Here is a 19,373-nt window from a genome sequence, read left to right on the forward strand (position 1 = left end):
TGTTTGGAAAATTTTCTGCTATTACTTCCTTGAAAAGATTGTTGATCCCTTTGGTTTCACCTTCTTTTCCCTCCTCTATTCCAATTATTCTTAGGTTAGCTCTCTTAAAATGGGCCCATATTTCTTCAATGTCAGATTCCTGCTGTCAGATTTTTTTTCTCTAAATTAGAAACTATGCGTTCATTTTTTGAATGATCATCTTCTAGGAGCGAGATTCTATTCTCCATGCGGTCTAATCGGTTGTTTGTACTTTGAATTGAGGCCTTTACTTCATTAATTGCATCCTTTATCTCTCTTTGGCTCTCTCTGAATTCTTTTCGAAACACCTCTATTATTTCTACAGTTATTTTCCTGATTTGATCTTCTATAAATCTCTGAATTTCTGTTTTATCAGGTTCTGATGTTGTGGGGTTGTGGGCATTCATTGATCCATTGTTATTCTTCTTTCCCATGATTTCGGAAGTTTGTGCCTTCTCTGGGTTCTTCCCTTGGGTCACTATGACTTCACTTAAGGTTCTCTGGATCTCGAGTCTGTGGTATCTCAGTCCCCACTACTACTTCACTGGGTTGTATCGCAGAGTCTCAGACCCTGGGAGTCAATCGAGGCTGCTTTTGACCATGGGGGGTGCCAGGTTGGGTGTTCTCCTATGGTGTGATATCTCTGCCACCGCCCCTCCCCCACTGGGTCAAGTCCCTGGGAGTACAGTACTGGGATTTCTCCTCTAGGGGCCACAATTTGACTCACTGTTGTTGAGTGCGCAGATGGAGCTGTAGTGGACTCGGTGAATTCGCTGCTGCTGCCGCCGGTGGCAATATGGCGCCGCTGCCACGCCCTTGGCCGTGAGGCTGGCGTATTTCTTTTCTGTTTTTGAGCTCCGCTCTGAGTCCCTGCAGGGTGTGCTGAACCCAGCCTCTGGGAGCTTTAGATGCTCCCAGCGCCGAGAAATCTGCCAAATTCCTTCTGGCTGATCCGCAGCAGCTCACCTCTGCTCGCTGTCCGCTGCTTCTCTCTGGAGCCTGGTGGGCTGTTGAGTGCGTTGGTCTGGTGCCATCCGGTGAACTCGCTGCTGCCCCCGGCAGTAAGGCACTGCTGCCACATCCTCGGGCATGAGTCCGGTTTATCTCTCTGGTTCTGAGCTCCGTTATAAGTTCCCCTCCTCTCTGGAGCCTGGTGCTGCAAGGGAAAATGGCGCCCGCCGCTTCGCGCCACGGCTCCGGCTGCAGTGCTGTGGTCTGGTTTTTGGTGTCTCATTTTTCCAGCCCTCTTTTTCTCTGTCCCTTGAAATTACATTTTTTGTTTCTCTGCTGATGGTGTCTTCTGGCTATGAAAGGCACTGATTTTGTGGTAATAGAGATTGGTTGTTAGCAGGGCTCATAAGCCCTGCTTTTCTCTGTCACCATCTTCCCAGAAGTCAAATGTTCTACTTTTAACTGATTAGCTTAGACAAAGAACTATTTCTATATAAATATAATTTCTATATAAATAAAATATAAAATAGGTCTGGAAGTAGAGTTCGGTGGTAGGAAAGACCCTGAGTTCAACCGCCAGTACCACAAACAAACAAACAAGAAAGAAAGAAAAGAAAAAATAAGTCCTGGGCTAGGGATATAGTTCAGTGGTAGACAACTTACCTACCATTTATAAAACCCTAGGTTCAGCGGAGCGTGGTGGCACATGCTTGTAATCCCTGCGCTTTGGAGGTGGAGACAGGAAGATCACACAGGTTCCTAGTCAGCCGCGCTGGCTTAACAGACCCTGCTTCCAAATAAATAAAAAAAGGTCTGGGAGTGCAGCCTGGAGGGAGAAGGGCTTCCAGGAACCCCAGTACCACCAAAAACAACAACAACAAAAAAAAACAACAACAACAAAAAAAAAAACCTAGGTTCAATGCCCAGCATATAACACACACACACACACACACACACACACACACACACACACACACAGCCATACTGTTTTAGGGATCTACAAACCATTATTTCTGAAATTGAACAAATGACTAGTCTTTTCAGAAAGAAATCATTGGGCTAAAATGTGACCTTTTAGAGTAGCATGGTAAGAACACCACTCCAACAAGTACAGCCTGTGGGAGGTTTGAATAGCAAAATAAAATGAGATATTTCTCTAACCTACAGTATCTTACCTCCTATGGGCCCTTCCTTTGAGTCTTAGGGGTTCTATGACCTTTTTCCAGAACTCTTTTGATACTAGGTTGACCCTAATAGTAGCATATAATATTAGATTAAAAAGAAAAGAATGAAATAGGGTGGAGACTTTAATTCTCACACCTAGCATTTAAAAGAATACATTTCTTCCTTTTATGCTTAGTCTTTCTCTAGTGCTTTAGTGTCTAAGTGCATTGAGGTAGTCCATTTTCATTGCTAATAACTGAATACCACCGACTGGGTAACTGTAAAGAAAAGAGGTTCATGTTGGCTCGCAATTCTAAAGGTCTGAGGTCAAAGTGATGTCTTCTTCTTTGGTGGAGTCCCAAGGTAGTTCTTGGCTTCTCATGGCAGCAGACAGGGAGCACACACAGATGTGTGTCTTCTGGTCTCTCACCTTCTTCTTATAAAGCCACCAGGATTTGATCAGGGGGCTTTACCCTAATGATGAATTTCAGTCACCTCCCAAAGGTCTCACCTCTAAACACCATAGTTATATTAAGTTTCCACCTTCTTATTACCTCACCATGGGGATGACATTTCAACACATGAGCTCTTAGTGGACACACTCAAGCCATATCCAAACCCCAGCATGCACCTTACAGCGCATCTAAACTATTGCAGCCTCTAAGCCTTTGTAAATCATACCTCTATGTTGTCGTTCTTGTCCATCATAGTGATTTATTATACTCTTGACAAGAGGATTCTTTCAAGATATTTTCATGATGTATCAGGTATATCATTTTCCATCATCTTACTCTCAACTTTGTGTGTCCTTATATTTAGCATATTTTTCTTGTAATCATATAATTTGGTTTTGTTTTCATAGTCAGTTTGATAATTTTTATCTTCGTGTGTGTGTGTGTGTGTGTGTGTGTGTGTGTGTGTGTGTGTGTGTGTGTTGCTGGGGAATTGAAGCCAGGGCCATTCTAAGTCTGTGTTATACCCCCAGCCCTATTTTATTTATTCAGTTTGGAAACAGGATATTGTTAAATTGCTGTGAGCCTCACTAAATTGTTGAGGTTGGCTTTGCACATGTGATACTCCAGTCCCAACCTCCTAAGAACTGAGGTTACAGGCATGTGTTAATGTTTTATCTTTTATTATTTATTTATTTATTTATTTATTCATTTATTTATTTATTTGGTGGTACTGGGGGTGGAACCCAGGGCCTTTCTACCTCTGGGCTATACTCCTAGACCTATTTTATATTTTATTTGGAAACAAGGTCTCACTGAGTTGCTGAGAGCCTCACTAAGTAGCTGCGTGATCCTCCTGTCTCAGCCTCCCAAGCATGGGGATTACAAGCGTGCGCCACCACACCTGTAGTTTTTTATCTTTAATTAGAACATTTATTTTTTTCCCCCACACTAGGGATTGAACCAAGGTGTGCTCTACCACTGAGTTATATTCCCAACCCTTTTTACATTTGATTTTAAAACAAGGTCTTTACTAAGTTGTCCAGACTGGCCTTGAACTTTTGATCCTCCTGTCTCAGTCTCCCCACTTTCTGTGACACTACACCCAGCTTAATTAGAATATTTAGTCCACTTACATTTAGTATACTTATTAACGTATTTTGAGTTAAGTATAGCATACTACTATTTGCTTTCTATTTGCTCTTCCTTTTTCTCTCATTTCTTAACATCTTTTGATTTGATTTGATGATTTTTAATATTACAGTTCCTCTGCTCTTAATATAGTCTTTCCCTATTCTTTTACTGTAGTGATTATAATATAAATGTATCATGTTACTGTCTTTTCCAGTTATAGAACTTCTACTTGTTTCATTTTTAGGTTTCCAGTTTGCTTCCCAAATTCTTGTCTTTTATGGCCTATTAAAGATAGCTATTTTAAAGTCTTGCTTGAGGTAGTCACAGGGTGTCTGATTCTGTATTTTCTTGCTTATGTAGGCTTATATTCATTTTTTGTCCTGTCTGCCTTTATGTACTTAACTATATTGGGTAATACACTTTTTTTTTTTTTAGAAATTTGTTTCTATGGACAGGAAGGTGCTCTGGCAATTCAATTTAATGATTAAGATAATTTGAAGCTGGAGTTCAGTCCCTGCAAAGATCAACCAACTCCCAATTCATCCTCATTACTTTATTGTAACCTATTGGTGTAGCAACACAAAGCCTGGATAGTTTATCAGGTTTATCCCTTTGGGATTTCAGGTTTTGTTCTTCAACTCCATAAATCTATCAGAATCACTATTTACTTTCTCTACCGCTTGGCTACTTTCTCTAGAATTGGTAAATGGCCCTATAGGAAAAGTTCCTCTAAATGCTATGCTTACTTCTATCTGTTTCCTGGAACTTGGTCCTATAATTCTTATTTGACCTGTTAATTACCTAATGCTTTTGTGAAAAAATTCCAAATTTCTTGTTTTCGTTGTTGTTGTTCTCAGTGGGTATGTTCATTCAAGTTTCTGGTTCCCCCATGTTGGAAGTGGAAAATCTGACCTGTTAAAAATATACATCAAAGCTCGGAGTGGTGGAACACACTTGTAATCCAAGCATTTGGAAGGCTAAGACAGGAGGATTGTGATTTGAGGAAAGCCTCAGCTACACAGTGAGGCCCTTTGCAGCTCAGTGAGACCCTGTTTCAAAACATAGAATAAGAAGTAGGGCTGCAGGTGTAGCTCAGAAGGTTCCATCTCCAGTACTGAAAAAAAAAAAAAAGAAAAAGTCACTTAACTGCTCAAAATTCTCTATACACAGAATAAAAATAATATCTTTATAATGTTTTAGAAGATCCTTTTTGATCTGGCTCCAGGTTACCTCACCCAACTTTATCTCCTACAATTCTTATCAATCTAACTCCACTCCAGCCACCTTGGCTCTATTACTAATCTATATCACACCAAGCAGACTCCTATATCATGTCCTTTGTATGTGCTACCACTACTTGGAATGCTTGCCCTCAAATATCTACATGGCTCTCCACTGCTTCCTTCAACTTCTGTTCAGTTGGGCATAATGGCGCAAGTCTCTAATCTCAGTACTTGGATAGCTGAGACAGGAGGATCCCAGGTTTGAGGAGAGCCTCAGCCACTGAGTGAGATCCTGTTTCAAAAATAAAAGGTAAAATAGGGCTGGGGCGTAACTTGGTGGTAAAATATCCCTTGGGTTCAATCCCCAGTAAAACACACACACACACACACACACACACACACACACACACACACGATATTTACCAGAACTAAAAAACAAAATGTGTATATGTGTGTGTGTGTGTGTGTGTGTGTGTGTGTGTGTGTGTGTGTGTACATGGCACTGGAGATTAAACCCAGCGGCACTCTACCTCTGAGCTACATCTCCAGTCCTATTTTATTTTTATTTTGAAACAGGGTCTTGCTAGGTTTATGAGAGTTGCACTATTTGCTCAGGTTGTCCTTGAACCTGTGATCCTCCTGTCTCAGCCTCACAAGTACTGGTATTACAAGTGGCATCACCATGCCCAGCTTTGTTTTGATTTGCTCACTCTACTTGGATATGTGTCCCATAAAGACAATGACTTTGTTTTATTTGGTGGTGTCTCTGGCACTGCGGAACAGTGATTTTCATATAGAAAACATTCAACAAGTATTTACTAAATGAATAAATGAAAATATAGTGGCCCGTACTGTCTTGCAGAAGTACTTGAGTTTTAGAAGCATGTAGTTGGTGAAAGTATCTCAAAGCATCTTGGGATCCCAAAGTTCTTTTACTGTTATAGATTCTTCTGCAAAAATTAAAGGGCGTTTTATTTCTTTTCACTTACATTTAGCAAAGCATTGTGAGAACAGAGCATTACTTTGATCACCAGTAAGTACTATGAGTTATGATAATAAATACTGTTTGGTATAGGGAAATAACAGTGAATATGATATAGTCTCTGCCTTTAAGACATTAGAGTCAAATTCCATACATCTAAGGGTGAATATAATGTAAATTTCTGGGTTAAGGGGATTGTGTGATTTATTTTATAAGCACCATAATGTTTATTTATTTTTTCAGTACTGTGGATTGAACCCAGGAGCATCTACCTCAGAGTTACACTCCCAGAGTTACTATTTATTATTCTTTTTTTGTGTGTGTGTGTGGTACTGGGGTTCCTGGAAGCCCTTCTACCTCCGGGCTACACTCCCAGATCTATTTTTGCATTTTTATTTGGAAACAGGGTCTCCTAAGCCAGCGCGCGGGGCTAGCTTCGAACCTGCGCGATCCTCCTGTCTCTGCCTCCCAAGCGTCGGGATTACAAGCGTGCGCCACCACGCCCGGCTTATTATTCTTTATTTTGAAACAGGGTCTCACTAAGTTGCAGAGGGCCTCACTAAGTAGTTGAAGCTGTCCTCCAACCTGTGATCCTCCTGTCTCAGCCTCCCAAGTACTGGGATTACAAGCGTGCACCACCATTCCCGGCTCCCATATTTAAGTTATTATCAAAGCGACATATTAGTGATGATTAAATTGGACTATATGTTAAAAAGTAAAGACCCTAGGGAATAGTGGTCTAAACTAGACAATTTTTTTGTTTACATGGAAGAAGCCTGAGACTGGCTGTTCAGTGCTGACATAGAAGCAGCCAGTGTCGGGAGCCCAGGCTCTTTTCATCTTATTGCTCTGCTGTCTATGTTCCAACATACTTGTGGTGAGAGCTAAAGCTCCTGGTAGAGAGCAAAAGGGTGTGTTTACATTGTAGGAGACTGTTCAGGAGTGTTACATAACACTTCTCTCTTCTACCATTACTTAAAACGTCATATTCATGTAGCTGCAAGAGAAGTTGGGAGATGTAGAGAATTAGTCGAGAAGCAGTGAGACACGCTAAAAGAAATCGAGTACTTTTATTAAAGGGGAAATCAGACACTGGCACAGAACTAGCAATCTGTTCTACAAACACTCATCACCTTTTTTTGCAACTGGAGTTTCTTACATTGTCTTTTTTTCTTGATATTAATCTGGACTACTGCTTATAGACTAATTCATTCAATGCCTACATCATCCAAATGTACTGTTTCAATCTTCCAAAGAATCTCCATGTAAGGTCCTATAATTGAGACTTTTCCAGCAAGCAAAACAATGTTTTTTTTTTTCCTACATAAAAATAGAAATATTGCCAGGCGTGGTGGCGCACGCTTGTAATCCCCACGCTTGGGAGGCGGAGACAGGAGGATCACGCAGGTTCGAAGTCAACCACGCTGGCTTAAGAGACCCTGTTTTCAAAAATAAAATAGGTCTGGGAGTGTAGCCCGGAGGTAGAAGGTCTTCCAGGAACCCCAGTAACACCAAAAAAAAAAAAAAAAAATAGAAATATTGTCTCTTTAATAAAATTCCCTTGGGCAAAGTAAAAGATGGGACAGTTTTTCCTGAACACCAGACTTAGCAAACACATATCTTCAGTCAGTTCACCTTGGCTGTGAACACTTCCTTTAATTAATTCACATCTATAATTTATGGAGCATGAGTGCCATTGTCTGTGAGCCTCTAATTAATGTGTCTATTGGTACCAATACTTTTTATATTAGATTTTGATTAATGTGTCTTTCCCGCTAGAATGTAACCTCTATTTGCTCTCATGCTTTCCTTCCATGTAGCTTAATGTGGGGGAGACATAATAGGTGTTCATTAAATATTTATTAAAAGAAGGAATTTTAACCTTACTGAACATGTTATATACTGGGCAACAAGGTAAGTGCTCTAAAATATAATTTTACTGACTGTTTATAACTTCATATTATAAGAATTATGTCACCATTTCACAGTTGAGGCAAATGAAGATTAAGGAATACAAATAATTCCACCAAAGATTTATTACACACAGCATGAAACGAGTAAATCGGAGGTCAGACATGTAATTTTTGCCTTTATTTTTGCTAATTTTATACTGCCACACTCATGTACTCAGGTGGGTTGTTCCCTGGCTCTCCCTCTGATGATATATGCTGATGGATTTCATGACAAGATGAAATAATAAACAATGAGTTAATATCTTTCAGTGGTAAATTCCTTAGGTGATATTGCTTTAATCAAGGAAACTAAGCATAATGGGAGGCAGTTGAGTGAGTAGCAGTTTGAAAGAGATACATTCAGGAATCTCTTAAAAAATCATACCATGTAAATAGACATTTACCAACTTCCCACCAACTGAGTTGACACCAACTGCCCACAAAGATAAGTGATTTGAGTAAAACAATTTTAATATTAGGGTTTTTAATACAGAAATAAGAACAATGACAAAAATTCTAGCCAAGGAAATAGATAAAAAGAAAGAAGCAAGAGAGATAGAAAAAGATTATATATATATAATCTTTTTGTATATATATATATATATATATACATAATCTTTTTGTATATATAATCTTTTTGTGTATATATATATATATATATATATACAAAAAGAAAAGAAAGAATAAAATGGAAATGGAATGGGGATGATAGCTATTAGAATTTTTTGGTATTACTTATTTTTATTCATTATATCTACCCAGCTTTCAGTCCACCTTATTTCTTCAGTTGCATAGGTTCCCAAATTGGGTGATAGCAACCTCCCAGGAAGGGATGTGTGTGCTGGAATGAAATGTATAAGAGGACGCAAATTTGTCACTGCATCTTTGGGCCTATTTGTTTAAAGAAGGTAGATTTCTGGAGGGTGCTGAGTAATTATTTTCTGAAAAGGGGGAGATAAGCCAATTAAATTTGGGATTCTATGAGTAGTAGTAAACTCATTCACTTTTTATAAATTACATCTCACCATTTGTATATTATCTGGTGTGACTGCTATTCAGATACTCTGCCTTCCTCTAGCAGAAGAAAAAGGAGTTGACCCTAGTTAATCCAACCAAAGGCTCTTTTCCTGGATTTTGAGCCATTTGGGTTCCAACTGAATGGGGCTATTGAGACATTCATGCTGTAAAGATCCATGTGAGCTGCCTGGACACTGGTTCTTCAGACTTCTCTCTTTAATCTTTTGAATTTCTTGCAATGTGCCCAATACATTCACTTCTTGCTTAAGCTTACCAGGGGTGACTATTGTTGCTTGCAACCAACGACCTCTAACTGATATAGCCAAGTAAGAAGAAAGTAAGTGGGACTAACTGCAAAATCAAGGCCTGAAATGAGATCCATTGAGAATATATTTTCAGTTCTTAAAACAAATACCGAGAACAAACAATTCTCATTTAAACCTGAATGCAGGTGCAAATTAGTGTTCAATCATCTCAGGATTTCTAAGAGCAAAAATAATCAAAAGGGCTGGCTTCCAAAAGATGAAAAGAATATTCTTTTTCAAGAATAACCTATTATAGAATTAGCATCACAATTTTGTATACTGAAAAGAAAAGGTGTTTCCTGAAAGGCATAGGTTCTCCTCTGTTTTTACAACATAAAATGTTTCTTTGATAATTTCACATCTTTGGCATGACTAAAGGATTTTCGATTCAAATTAAACCCCTTCAGCTTGACCAGTCCCTCCTCCTCTTCCACTGATTTACTCCCTTGGGATTCTTTCTTTTCACTGCCAAAGATTAAATTCTCTGTGAAAGCCTTGAAGGCAGTAGACATCCTTATTGGAAGAGATACAAAACTTCCCCAAAAGAGAGACATAATCTCAAAGCTTACATGAGAAAATAATTGAACTCATATTCATTTTGGGGAAAAGTCTGGTTTCAAACTGAGATTTTTATTGACTTTCTTGGTCATAAAAAGAATCATCATTTATATCTAAGAAGAAACTATTATTTTTTCCTTGCCAAAGATGCCAAAATCTGGCATGTTTTAAATGCCAAACGAACATCCCCATAGAGAATGGCTTGCGGCCAATATCTGGTATGTCCAGGAATCCTAAATATCACTTCTAAAGCTCATCCTCACATACCAGGCTCTTCATAAACTTGAGCAATAAACATGATTGAATCAAAATATCTAGATGCTCTTAAAAGGGAAAATGCTTGTGATTTCACCAAGCTGTAATGTGGGAATGGAATGGCTCTTTGCTATTAAATAGTTCACAAAGTGAAGTACCCTAAACTATCCCTATTAAGAACAAGAGAGCAATCTTCTCCACATGTATGGCTAGTTAGGATGGTTTTATGTTGGTAGATGAGTGATTCAAGGGAGAGTGCTGAATTAGAACTCAGACCTAAGCCTGTATGAGATGCTGGTTTTACTGGGTCATATTTTGGTGGTAAGAGTGTGACCCCATGCCCCTTTTCAAATCACACACACAAATGACACTGTGTTGTTAGTAATACGTAAACATCAGAGGTGAATACAAATTTTAAAAGACCCACAGGTATATGTTGTAATTTTTAATTATATCTTGTTTTATCAGCCTCTAATTTCTCTGTCCTCATATAAAAACATTTTATAAGCTGGACATGGTGGCACAAGCCTGTAATCCAAGTACTTGGGAGGCTGAGACAGGAGAAATAGGTTCGAGGACAGCCTCAGCAGGTAGTGGGACTCTCAACAACTGGGTAAGATTCTGTTTCCAAATAAAAATGAAATGGGGCTGGGGTGTAGCTCAAAGGTAGAATGCCTCTGGGCTCAATCCCTAGTACCACCAAGAAAAAAAAATCTTATAATGATAATTATATGCCCTGACAACTGGTGTGTGGAGTTATAAGTTGTACCAAGTTAAACTGACAGCCAGTTTAGACATGATAATAAAGAGGGTGATAGAGTGATGTATCATTCATTGCAACTGTATCATTTCAACTTTAGCTGGCCTTTCAGACTTTTAATTAAAAACTTGATGAGGAACCTGAGATTAGATTTGGGGAAGTGTGTTTCAGTAGAGAGCTGAACCCTAGTTCTTAGTTCTTGTAAAATAGCTCCTTAGAAATGCCTTTTCTTTGCATTTAGTTGCCATGTGAAATTACATCAATTTTTGCTCTGTGTGAGAAAATTTAGCTTGAGGGTGGACCACTTAGGTTATTGCATTATGATTCCCAAATGGCTAGATGACCCTTCAGTGAAAAAACCTAAGGGTTTTTTTTTTTTTTGCCTTATAATTTCTTGGGCTTTAATTATATTGAAAAGACACTGAAAAAGTCATTCTATGAAATGACTCATTAATTTTTGATGAATGATTTAGTCTTATGGGCCTATATGACCACATTAGTCATGCGTCTCAGCTAAGACAGCTTCTGTTTACACGGGATGGGCAGTAAACCCTTCAAGGTGATAGTTCAGTTCTGTCTCATTTTTCCAGAAAGAATACCAGATAAAGTTTTCAGAGTTAAAAGAAAAAAGCTAGGTTACATGTTCCTGCATGCACACGTGCCCCCCCATATACACATAACACATTCACATACACACAGGCACCTATCTACATATACATGAGACCAACCTAGAAAGGTAATGTAAATTAATAGTAAAAAACCACCTTTAGGTGAAAAAATGAACAGGAGACACTTACCCCTAAATCCTCATTACACTTTCATGAGATGGTGGGAAAATATTATTAGGTTCTTAATATTTAGAAAAATTTAGGCAAAAGAATGTTGAAAATACATATTACACCACTAATTTGAATAAAACGACCAAAACTTGTTCAAATAGCTTAGCTCAGGGAACTGAACCTTGAGCTGGAGTGAAATGTACAATACAGATACTGGTTATTCAGTGTCACTCTGGATCCAGATGTTATTTCCAGTCTACCCATAATGAGAGAGCACTGTTTTTAACCATAGACTCAGAAGGCTCTGGCCTCTCCCCCAGGGAAATGCAACTGTCAGACTTTTCCTTGGGTTCCTCCTCCCCACTACACTCCCACGCCCCTGGCCCTCCACACATACCTACCACTGCCAGCAGCCACTAACTCCCTCAACACAGGGTTGTCAAGGGAAGCCTTCCTATGGAAAGACAGCATTTGGCAGCAGCAGGAGCTTTTCAACAAAACTCTCCCTTTGGTTTCTTATCGGTATTTTTGGCTCTGACCTATGTCTGGCAAAAGATAATAAATACTCATTAATAACAATAAACATAATAATTAATAATAAACATGGTAAATAATAATTGATAATAAACATAAAAAATAGAAATATATGTTGTAAATCATTCATAATCTTACCACCCAGAATGATGACTATGAAGTATTTTTTTTTTATCTTAAACCTGGTAAATGTTTTATTGGGTTCACACAAGATATGCAAATTTGAATCCTGTTGTCTTTAACTTTATATCAAGAACATTTCAACATATTATAAAGAAATTCTTTGTAATTACCACATAGAGCTCTTCTATAAAAAGTAATGATTAGGAGCCAACTGTGGTGGCACATGCCTGCAATCCCAGTATTTGAGAGGATGAAATAGGAAGGTCTCAGGTTCAAGACCAGCTTCAGCAACTTAGTGAGTCCCTGTTTAAAAACAAAAACTAAGCCTGGCGTGGTGGCGCACGCTTGTAATCCCCGCGCTTGGGAGGCTGAGACAGGAGGATCGCACGGGTTCGAAGCCAGCCTCAGCTACTTAGTGAGGCTCTAGCAACCTAGTGAGACCCTGTTTCCAAATAAAATATAAAAAAGGTCTGGGAGTATAGCCCGGAGGTAGAAAGCCTCTGGGTTCCACCAAAAAATAAAAAATAAAAATAAAAAAATAAAAACAAAAACTAAAAAGGTTGGGTGTATAATTTGGAGATAGAATGACTCTAGGTTTAAATTCCTAGTATGATAATGATGATGGTAGTGGTGGTGGTGGTGATGATAATAACAATAGAGATCAAGGAGAAATCAAAAAAGAAAAAGGAAAAAGGAATAATCTAAATATTGAAGATAGAAGAATGATCACCCAATTATCAATTTGCAAATTCTAAAGGTTGTGGGAGAAAATGCTCAATTAAAAATTAGGAACTAATACAAAACCAGTGAAGCTACTTTGGTACATTTGTGATTTGCTAATGAAAAGTTATTAGCAAAAGTATAATAATGATTTAAAACTAAGAAATCAAGCATCACTGTGTAACACTAAATTATATTGGTAAGATTAACACTGTTTTATTAAACAATAAGAGAAAAATCTCTACACTTTTCAATGGTGCTTAGGAAAATACGTACACAGATACTCATACCCTAAACATAATATTCTTAATATGGAGCTATAGTTTCTGACATTAGATTCCCTTTGTTAACGGCTTCTAAGTGAGGACTTAGAAAAAGAGAAAAGCAGTATGATAATGGTAAAATGTCTGTTGCTTAGACAATTATTCTCCCCCTCCCCAACAAAGATTATTCTCAAGGACAAGGGGGAAAAATGAGGTAGTATTTAACCTCTGTTTATAGGAGATTGATCCTGACACTCGACACTCCCTCTGCCTCAGAGCTATCTCCTTTTCCCCATTACAGCCAGGGTGGGGGTGGGTGGAGGGCCAGACCTGAGCTGGAGCTGGGATGATAAGGGCCCTGGGAGAACATTGTGGCTTATTGCAATGGTGAAGGGCTGTGTAGTCAGACAAAAGCTACATTCCAAGTCAAAGGCTGTCACTTTTGCATCACATGTGCAAGTCACCCAAGCTCTCTGGGGTTCTTATTTTTATAATGGGGACAATAAACCCTATTTCTTGTAGTAGAGGTATTTTTGGAAAGTTGGTTATTAACATTTGTAATTAATTTTTATTATTATAGCTCATTCCAATACTGGTCTGGTTTATCTTGTTCATTTCATTATTAATATGATGGGTTTGTGCTATGATAATCCAAATAGATTCCTTCTATCCCAGGACTTGTCATCTAATGTTTAATAAAGTTCATAAAGGGCACCAACTGTGGACATTCATTAAATAAATTCATTAAATAAAAAATTCCTCAATAGGCTTTTAATTGGGAGCCTCATATGTGTTAAACACTATGCTAAATGATATGTCTAGGAATTAAATTATCTAAGAGAAAATTATCTAAGCATACTTAGGAAAGTGTTTAGGCAAATATATAAAAAAGTGTAGAAGATAGGGCTAATAAAAATATGAAAGTCTAGCCGGGTAGGGTGGCACACCTTTGTAACCCCTGCATTTGGGAGGCTGAGACAGGAGGAGCCCGGTTAGTGGCCAGCCTCAGCTACTTAGTGAGGTCTTTTGCAACTAAGTGAGAGCTTGTTTCAAAATAAAGAATAAAAAATAGAGCTCAGAGGTAGAAGGCCTCGGGGTTCCATCCCCAGTACCACCAAAAAAAAAAAAAAAAAAAAAAGTGAAATTCTAGGTACAACATGAATTAAAGATAATGTTGGTTTAATTTCAAAAATCTCCTTAATAGTGAACTAATATTGAGAAATTGAAAAGTCAGCTATAGTAATTAGGAGACTTTATTTTCAAACCCTGAATTAGCTATACAACTTTCAGCAAACCATTCAAGTTTTTTGGAGTTTATTTTTTTTTTAATCTGTTAGACAGAATTCAGGGGTCACAAAGTAAAAAAAAAAAAAAAGAAAAAAAGAAAAAGAAAAAATAAAAGAAAAGAAACTATTCTACAGGACTCATGAGTTCAGGAAGAAATCACAAAGAAAATTATGAACTTTTTTTTTTATATGTGCAATTAAACAAAGCCTGTGGGCATTTAGTAATATAATTAGTGCTAGTTAGAATAAAATACATACATATAAATGAAGTTGTTTTAAACATACAACTTGAAAATGAGCTACATACATGTGCAATTCAAAAAGCTAGTAAAAAAAAATCAAGTGTAAAAAGAGTTAACAGTAGAAATTAAAGAAATAGAAAAAAATAATAAAAATATAATCAACAAAACCAAAAGCTGGTTATGGGGAAAAATCCAGATGAGGCAATTTATGCAAAGAAAATATAGGCTAATTTGATTCATGAATTTAGATGCAAAATTTCTACATTAAATACTAACAAAGTATGTAGTTCAGACTGTGTGTGTCATTCAGACTGCTCAGTAGTTACATCCAGGTCACAGTCATTAAGGAATCACCTTAGGCCTCAGTGGAATGTAATAGCGCAGTAAGGTGATGTTCAGGAGTCTAGGTCTATAGACATTTTTTTTGGTCTGAAGATATGCCTGTGTTCCCCAAATAAATACAAATTAGGGAACCAAGTCAGAGGCAAAAGTGAGTCTTTTAAATACAAAGAGCTTTGGCCAGTGGTAGGCCCATTCCTCTTTCAGAGACTTCTCCCTGATGCTTTCTAATTGACCACAAGCACCGAGAGTTCTCTATTAATTTTAAGCATTGTACTTGAGGCAGCCGGTGAAGGTTTCTGGATGTCACCTCAGTTTTCTTGAATTAAGTACTTGCTTCACAACTGACCCTATTTCCTTGCCTTTAGTGTTTATTCTCTGATGACCCCGTTATTCCAGATGTCTGCTGGTTGCATAAGTATAATATAGTCTACTGAAAAGTATGGTTATATATATATATTCTAGAATGATCTGCTAAGAAGTAAATAGGCACAAGCTGAGTTTTCTGGTTCACATTAAAATGAGCTACATTGGGTAAATTCGTTCGAACCACCCCCCACTTGCCACCCCTGAATGGCATGGGGCTGTGACTGTCTTCTGTATTTCTATCTTTTTAATAAACTTCTTTAAATCTCCAAAAAATAAAATAAAATAAAATGAGCTACATTTAGGTGAATCTTTAATAAAACGTTTGTGAGCAGAGAGACCTCAATAATATAGTAGCTATCGATTCTTTGTTAACTTTGATATTAGAAGAAAGAATTGATGGATTTCTTCCAAAATAGTGGATAAACTATAATAGACTATAGACTTGGAATTAAATTTAGTGGATTTCTTTCCACTCAATAGATTCGCTTGCTTATGCTCTTTTTGTCTAGACTAAATTTTGAATGATTTCGCATTGCTTGTGTACACATTGTGGTGTGGGGGACTGAATTGGTGTTGAATAAGAAGTTCAAGGTGGTCTGAGAATGCTACCCATGGGAATTTCACATGCAGATAAGGAGGTGGTGGTTATACCTGATATACTGATCAAAATGAAATTCAGTTTGGTCACAGGCTTGGCTTTTCTGGCCCTGGAACTGCCATAGTCAAGCCAATGTAATAGGACAAACAGGCTTAAGTTTTTATTTATAGTTGCCTTATATTTATTTGGCACTGGGGATTGAACCTAGGGGTCCGTTCCATAGGGGTCTGTTCCACTGCTCTACATCCCCAGCCTTTTTTACATCTTGAGACAGGGTCTCACTAAGTTGCCCAGGATGGCCTTGATTTTGTGATCCTCCTGCCTTAGCATCCCTAGTAGCTAGAATTACAGGTGTGAAGTTTATATTTTTTAAGGTTTTTTAAAAAATGGTTCCTATGTTCCTGGTTGGGAATGGAGCTTAAGTTTATGTTTATCAAATTTCAGTTTAGTGCTTTAAAGGTAGAACCAATAATTTCTTGCAAGTTATTTATTTTTAAACAAAAACTCATTTTCTCCTTATGAAATATTTTGTTACAATGAAGATAAGAGTTGCCATGAAAGAAAATTGGTGACTACTAACTATATGAAATAGGGATATAATTTGCTTCTTTGCATGGCTGTTTGCTATTATGATGTTTAACACGGAACAGCCTTAACTAGTCCTATACTATGTTGTTATTGTCCTTGCTTTCTGCTAAGCTTTGTGTGTTTTCTTGGTATTTTTAGTAATTTTGTTAAACTTAGTTATACCATGAACATAATCTTCCTTTTGGTTAGACTTTTCTCCTACCAAACATCTGACATTAATAAATAAACAGCAAAAGTTCAATGATACATGTATATGGCTAACAAAACTCCTATGCTTACTTAAACTCCCTTGTCTAAGAAGTCATAAAGGCAGTTTTTACATCTGCACCAGGCAGTAGCCATGGGCTTATTCCTTATCAGATGTACATTAATGAGGCCTTGATATCATGGTTGCTAAGCATATTGCTGCCATTATTTCACATTAAAACAATTATTATCCAATTTCTGAAGATCTGTATTGTCTATATGTAGTTGGTGAATTAAGAGGGTTTACAATGATTTGGAAGTTCTCTGACTACCTTTGACGTGTAGGAAGAATGTTTTTGGTAAGATGTGAACCAAATTGTCCTCTCATTACTTTCCATCCACTTGTCCTCTATTTACATAAGATTATATAAACATGCCGGCAGGAGATCAATAAGGTTGCCTTCTTTTATGTCTTCATATATATCCATATATATTTTCAATTAATGACACCAAAGTTGGATCAATATATTTCCTATTCATAAATTTTCTAAAGAGAACAAAATCCTACATTTCCCATCTTTTAGTTCTTACCAATGTAGAGCCCACAAATTATTACACACTTTTAGTTTATTCTATTTCCTTTACAGGGAGAAACAGCTTTAAACTTAATAACATCAAAAGTAACTGCAAGACAACTCAGATGAGAGCAGCTATTGTTAGTAGGCATTTGTGCAATGTCATTTTAAATTAATGGGCATCCTTTCATTTGTTTTTATCTCCTATGTTTTTATAGCAGTCCCATTCATGAAATACAACATGCATTTTGGGCGAAGAGAATAGCAAATGGTGTTATAAGTTGATTGCTGTGGCACAATTATCACAGAGAACAAGATGTTACTATTTTGGGGTTTCATCAGGGTGAAGATGCTGGTAAATTCAATTTTTGAGGTACAGTGAGGGAAATAGGAGTGGAGGGAGAGGTAGAGTGGGGCAGTGAATGGGAAGAGAAGAGAAGGAGGGATGGGGACTGGTGTCCATTATAATATCTATTTGGAATCGAAAGACTTGCCTTGTAGATCAAGGCCATTTGAAAGTATGTTAGGACCTGAGTCGTAAGTGAGCTACTCATCTGGCACAACTAATAATAAGATGGATGCTAAATTAATGTCTGATTAGAACAGAATCATTGAAAACAGTGCCAAAGGCTATTCTCTTTGGACAGTTTAATAATGCAGAACTGGGTGGGAATGATGATTTGCTTCCTCTGAAGATTCTACAGATCTGAGAGCCTCTGGGGACAAAACCTCCTGTTCTTACAAAGAAAGGGGTGGCATACAGAAGTCCTAATTTCAGTTCATTAATATGCATTCTTTGGGAATATATTTCAGCTACAGAATCATTATCATAAAAAAGAATTTATAGAACATGTGTATACTGTACTAAATACTGTGTACTTAATTTTGAAAACATATCCCTCATAATCAGCAAGGTAGCTTCTTTAGTCTAACCTTATTTGTATAATAGGACATGTTTGTATAATAGGACATGTGTAAATGGTATAATAGGACATATTGTACAGACAATTATAAACGAGAGGAAAAAACTGTTGCATGTGGGGGGAAATGGAAAACAATAGTAGATACTTTGACCCTAATACTCTAAAATGGAAGTGTGACCAATGAATAGCTAGAAAAATGTTTAGTCAAACTTTTAAAAGTGACATTGAATTTGAAATTACTTATTATAGACTTTGTATGAGCTCCATGACTAGTCATGCCAAAGATCAACAGGTAAGTCCTAGAAAATGGTTTTGAAGCTCATCTTACTGGAAAATATACATTCCCATGTCCTGAAGCCAGGATATAAGGAATTCATTCCAGAATCCATAAAAGCTAAGGATTTTGGATCTAATCTATATTTAACTAAATGCACTGTCTGTAAACAAGTGTAAAGCTATCAGAAAAAGATACAAAAATTTTACTCCTATCTTCTTACCATTTTTACTGAACTTTGCTTCTTACAAAAATAATTAGCTTTGGGATGGTGTTCCATGAAAAAGAGTAGTCAGCAAGTTATTATATTCTTAGGTTGGGAAAGGAGAATTTTACAGAGATCAAGTAAAATCAGAAAAAAATTCAATACCAGTGGATGCCCTTAGGCAAAAGTTTCATTATGAATTTGTTTTCTAATGCAATTTCCAAACTTAACATACTTCAGAAAGTATCTGGAGAGTCCAGGAGTAAGGGTCATATGATATGTTGATAATGTCACTACATAATGCAGGATTTAGGAAATTCTGTATAAGTACTTATGTTTTTGCAACAAGCTGGACAGAATGAAGAGAATGTGGCCCCTTTCTCAAGAGTCCTTAATATTTTTCAAATAATTAGGGATCAAATTTGGGATAACATAGAATATTATTCCCATTTTACTAAAAATATATATATTGAGATAGTTGTGACTTAACAATGACTTTAATGTCAGTTATAAATTGAGTCAAGATATCAAAGTGATATCACTGAGTTGTCCTTATCATGTGGTCTCATTTTTGTCTATGAATAGCTAGGGCCAAAAA

The sequence above is a fragment of the Muscardinus avellanarius genome (assembly GCF_963383645.1).
Source record: "Muscardinus avellanarius genome assembly, chromosome: 2".
Lineage (NCBI taxonomy): Eukaryota > Metazoa > Chordata > Mammalia > Rodentia > Gliridae > Muscardinus > Muscardinus avellanarius.